Source organism: Rhipicephalus microplus, chromosome 5 (assembly GCF_043290135.1).
Source record: "Rhipicephalus microplus isolate Deutch F79 chromosome 5, USDA_Rmic, whole genome shotgun sequence".
NCBI classification, from domain to species: domain Eukaryota; kingdom Metazoa; phylum Arthropoda; class Arachnida; order Ixodida; family Ixodidae; genus Rhipicephalus; species Rhipicephalus microplus.
The window spans coordinates 146796622-146802471 of NC_134704.1; the positions used below are offsets into that span (position 1 = coordinate 146796622).

At 42.3% G+C, this 5850-nt stretch overlaps 1 long non-coding RNA gene across 1 annotated transcript; it reads left to right on the forward strand.

Moving 5' to 3' along the window:
- Nucleotides 1-650: 650 nt before the first annotated feature.
- Nucleotides 651-5610, forward strand: LOC119186902 (uncharacterized). The gene is made up of 2 exons (XR_012895215.1): nt 651-723; nt 5434-5610. It is a non-coding gene; the product is annotated as an uncharacterized LOC119186902 (long non-coding RNA).
- The last annotated feature ends 240 nt before the right edge of the window (nt 5611-5850 follow it).

Below are 5850 nucleotides of genomic sequence, written 5' to 3' on the forward strand. Positions count from 1 at the left end.
TGTGAATTTGTCGGCCTTGAGGGTTGAATAGTAAAATAAAATAAATAATTGAGTACCGCGAGGATTCCTTGGGAATATTTCCAGATATGTTTTCTTCTACCCATTAGGAGTTTTCCTCGAACCCTTATATACAAGAATATGTTCATCACTTGTAGCGTTTCACAGGTGATGAAAGTATTGGGGGTCCAACTCACCCAAGGAGAATAAACGGGTTAACACCACATTTGCCTTTTCTTATGTTTCCCTTTTTTATTCTGAGCAGCACCTAAATTGCTTTGTTAAGCATTGAACCACGTTGACAAAATTACGTGCTCGAAACGCATCGACAAATAATTGATGCGGGTCATAAAAAGTAAAACTGTCGGAAAACCATGGTCTGCAATCGGAGCCTTCACACGCAATTTGGTATTTTAAAGTATACAATTGCACATCGACAGCGGTAACCGTGCAAATGTATAAAGATGACAAACACGAGAATGTATAAAGATGTATAAAGATGACAAACACGAGAAAGTTCCGCAGCAATGCAGCAATTTCTTAGCACTATGATTGTACCACGAATCATTAGAGAAGCAAAAACAATGTGTAAATAAGTAACGTGAATGTATTGACTGTAATGCTAAATCCTTAATGTCATAAATTGTGTTTGCAGAGAAAAAAAAAAGTTCAAAATGAAGCACCTTCTAGGAATGGACCTTCTTGTTGCTGTTGCCGTCGCATTGGGTAGGCAGTGCTTATCTAATAATAAATAATTACCACGGTCTTTAGAGCTGTCTAATTTATTGAAAACGCCCCAAATATAGTTTAGAAAAAAATGATCACTCGAATCGGCTGAGCGAACTATGCATTCATCAATTGCCTAGGCCTGAAACGTAAAGCATGTCTTCCTAGAGAAATCGCTATCGGAAAGATCTCGGAGCCTTACTTAAGGTTTGTTGAATGCAGTGTACTGTCATGACAAATAGTCACTATCACTCTCAAATTTCTTTGCTTTTACTTCATATTTAAAGTTACTTTTGTAGTGATACGTACGGACTGATGATATCATAAAAAACCAAAAAAGCGCATAAATGTAAGCCAAGTCACACTGGAAAATGATAACTCGTCATCCACCGCGCAATTGGAACCTGAGCCTTTCGTTATCTTTATTTAATGCATCACGTATAAAAATGTTCACACACTATTTGTAGACCAAACAGCAGTACCATTGCATAGCTCTGCGGCAAAATACTGGTTTGTCACTGACAAACACTTCGTCTCTCGAATGGTAAGCGGGAATTTCACCTCCGCATCAGTTTTCGGATTGGAGCCCCACGCAAGTCTCAAAATAACGATACACTGCAGTCTAGCGATCGCAGCACAAAGTGGCATGACCTCGTGTGGTCTTCACTTTTCGAAGCTTGTTCCAGGCAGTCCCCCGATTCCGTAAACTGTCATTGCTGCTTGAGACTGCGAAGGGTTGCCTCGCGTCGACATTAGGGGAATCCAGTAGACCCTATTGACACCTGTGGTGTTAATCGATTCTGTGCCGAGTTCGATGTCATTATTGTTATGTCTGACAAAAAAAATCACACAGTGGAACGAAGCGTCCGTCCGCTCTTTTGTTCATCCGTCCGTCAATTCGCCTGTGCGTCCATCCATGCGCCCGTCCATCCATGCGTTCGTCCCTCCATCCATGCTTCTGTCCATCTGCCCGTCCGTCCATCTAGTGAACACCTGAAGTATCACCATCTGGCATCTGTTCATCCTATATGCAGCATAAAGAGGTACCGTGATCAAGCGAACCTTACAAAGGCTAAACGAGAGGTGGACCTAACGCACTTTCTAATGGACTGCGCTTCATGTCTACTTTCCACCTTTCACCGCCTCTAGTTCATGGCACTATGGCCCAACCCTTACTAATCCTTCCTAAAACCAAGCAGGTTTCCAGGCCAGTTTAGCGTGGCAACCCTTTTGGTCAGATAGTGCTTAAAGCACGTCTTTCTGATAATAGGTTTTTAAGGACGATAGTCTTTCTTAGGGACCTTCAACAAAAACATTTTGGTCTGTCTGTCTGTCTGTCTTCACATTTGTCTGTTTGTCAGCCCTAACGATAATTCAAACGGCGCCAAACGGCCAACGCCATCTGCAGCGCCCTCCAGTATTGTTCAAGGTTTAGGGTTCATAGTTGTGTGATTATTAATTGAAAAAGCGAAAATTGCGCACATCTGAGGTGCTATAACAATATGTCTATGTTTTTTCGGTCTCCCTTTATACTAGAAAAGCCACACACAAGTAACTCTAAGGACCGTAGCGTTGAACGTGCTGCGCTGACAGTGCAACGCGATACTCAAGAAAGTGTTTCCAACGCCTTGCTACGACGGCATGGTGGTGGCACCTGCCCGTTGCTTTGCATTCTACACCTCATCACCTCCGTGACTCGCGCATCCTTTTCCGTGGTCGCGCACACCTTCGTTTTCGAAGATAACTGCCAGATGACGCTCGTGTCTAACGTGCCTAGATGCGCTTGTTCGCCTCCGTTACACGCTCGAGGCACTCTAACGCAGTGCCTTCAGAATACCATTCACCGATTTTTCAGCGTTTCGTTCACTCTCTCCAGACGCAAAACTGTCGTCTTTCGACGGCATTTACAGTGTAACTTGTAGATTCGGGCCATTTTTTTAGTAAGCATCAAATTCAAAGCAAATTTTATTGGAGTATAATTCACCAATACTGCTCCCTGTAAGGTATTTCTTAGAAACAACTATCTTTTTTTATGATTAACGTGCGCGGGTTTCCTGTTCAATCGAAAAGGGTGCGCACGTGCCGCTCCTCATATCCGGTTTTAGAGGTGGCTATTTACTACTACTACTACTACTACTACTACTACTACTACTACTACTACTACTACTACTACAACTACTACTACATACATAGTGGAAGTAAGACGCTTACTAACATGCTTTGGCCACAAATAACACCCACACAAAGTAAAGGAACACTCATAGACAAGCACTAGTGGCTCTTCCAGCTTAAGTAGACTGGGTGCAAACCCAGACTTAAGTAACAACATACAGACATGCGCAGTCTTCACAGCGCCTTGCGCTATTCAGCTATCAAACAATCTTTTCTCCGATACGTACATCACCGACGGTTCACTGATACACCTTTCACCTTTTTTTTTAATGTAATAGGCTTCCATCAACTCATGCACGCGAATATTTATGCCTACTTCTACCTAGAATGTTAAACTTGTTAAAACGTGGTACACATTCGCAGGCTTTACGATGCATAGGCAGATGTGCCAAGCCATGCTTCATTAAATTTAAATAATGCTCCCTATCCCATTCATTAATACAGCGTCTGGTAGTCCCGAGTGCGAGATAATGAGCACTAGCTTAGCAATGCCTTCTCAGTAGATTTAGAAGATTTCTGTTACTCAATTCCAGATGATGATCTCTTGTTTGCAGTGAGATCCTGCATAGAAGAAAGTGGCGTCATACCTTTTCAGAATGCGGCTGGTGTAACGGTAGATAAATTTTTAACTCTGTTAGAAGCCTACCTAACCAGTACTTTTATATCTTTCGACAAGCGGGTTTTTCTGCAGAAACGTGGCATTTGCAATGGATCCTGAATTGCGCCTCTGCTGTGCAATATATTTTTTTCTAGTGTGGACCGGTTCCTCGATGAAGCTTTTAATCGGGATAGCACCTTGAAAGTTGCTGAGGTTTGAGGTATATGGATGACTTTTTAATTATTTTTGATAGACAAGGCTTCTGGACGTGCTGCGATGATATTTTAAATATTTTTAGGATTCCCGGAAAAGACAGGTTTCCCCACAAGAACTGCCGCAAGCCAACACCCTGCAATTTTTAGATCTCCGTTTCTCTTTCCACAGGGGGCAAACGGGCTGGCAATATTTTTCTCGCGCCAAGAAAGGGGTAATGCCGTATGACTCTTGCCAATCAAAAATAGTCAAGCGTGATATTGCTATATGCGCTGCCAGGGATCTGCTCTCGAAAAATCGTGCACACACACGATGCAGGCCTCTTTACAGAACCAGATCAAGCGACTTGAAGCTGCGAAGTTTCCTGACTCGTTATTGACACCTGTCTCTGAAGCGCTTTTGTGGAAAGCAAAAAGTGGAGGTACTAGAGTTGCTACGGGGGAACAAGGAACTGAAGCCGTAAGACCGGCAGTGATTCCTAACGTTGATAAGGTCTCCCACAACATGAATTTCTAGCAGGCTGGTATGGGTAGCCTGTCGCCTTTTCCGCGCCCGTAAAACTGGCTCAGCTGTGCCCGAGAACTGTTCAAGGCTGGAGACGAGTCGTCAGAGATGCGGCAAGAAACATGGCACGATGTACGGGAAAACTGCCAAAAGCGTTGTTTATGAGATTCCCTTTTCTTGCGGCAACTCGTACATCGGGACTACCGGCCGCTTTATAATGAAAAAATTAGGGAGCATGAATTAAATTTCATGAAAGATGGCTTGGCGTATTTGCCTATTATTTGTAAAGCATGCGGGTGTGTACCACATTTTAACGAGTTTAAGATTCTAGGTAAAAGTAGACGTAAAACTACGTGAGAGTTGAATGAAGCCTCTTACAATAAAAAGAAAGGTGAGAGGTGTATCAGCGAACCGTCGGTGACTTTGTACGTATCAGAGAAGAGATTCTTTGATAGCTTGACAGCGTAAGGCTGTGTGAAGACTACGCATGTCTGTATGTTGTAACTTAAGTCTGGATTTGCACCCTGTCTACTTTAGTTAGAAGTGCCACTTGTGCTTGTCGTTAAGATGAGTGTTCATTTACTTTGTGTGTGTGTTATTTGCGGCCAAAGCATGTCAGTAAGCAAGTACCAACTAGGCCCAGAATCACTATTGTTACGTAAGACCCACGGCATAGGGAGCTTTATCCCTAAAAACGGGCCCTTAAATATGCACTTTTTACCTACATGCAGTGTAAGGTATTTCTCCTTCATAGGGTGTGTACTTACATGTGCAGCTGCCCGTGCATGGGCTATAAAATACTCTACAATAGGTGCCGTATACGCGTGCGCATGTTATTTTTGTGCTATTTTCTCAATGTTTTCGTACTAATAATAGCAATTCTGTTATTATTATTATTATTATTATTATTATTATTGTTATTGTTGTTAATATTATTATATACCACGTAAAGTTTACATTTGAAAACCCACGATAAATTTGATACAGAGGCCACAGAGAAATCCGGCTGTTCTTTAAGTAACACCTAGATCACACAGTACACTGGTCTTTACCATGTTGCCTTCACCGAAATGCAATCGGAAAAGTGATGACCGAGCACGTGATCTTCAGAAACGTCTTTTTTTATACAAACATAATATCATAGTATTGCATTTATGTGGTCTACGTGAACTTTCTCATTGAGTTATATTCGTTGTTGAAAACAAAGCATATTTTGTTTCCAGCTGTGATCATCATGGCTCCTGACGAAGCGGTCGCTCTGGGTGATGGCATCGGAGGCATTAGTTTAATTGGTTTGCGCAAGAAGTGAACGACTGCTGAAAATGAATCAAGCTCTGGCCATTGGTGCTGGCTATTGAGTCGCTTTTCAATTGCAATAAAGCTTTAGTACGTGAGAAGGACCTCTGCCGTCCTTTATCTACTCCTGCATTAATATATGAAGCAAAAGATTGGCCCTGTCGGCCCCGCTACTATCATGGCGTAGTGTTCTCTAATGTAGCGGCTGCTGCTATACGGTAATACTAAATTTCAACAGATTATCATACACTCTCTCAGAGCGACGACTGGCTAACATGATATCACCACTGAAAACAATATATATTGTTGAAAATTGCAAGAATAATCCTAAATAAAGCTCATTC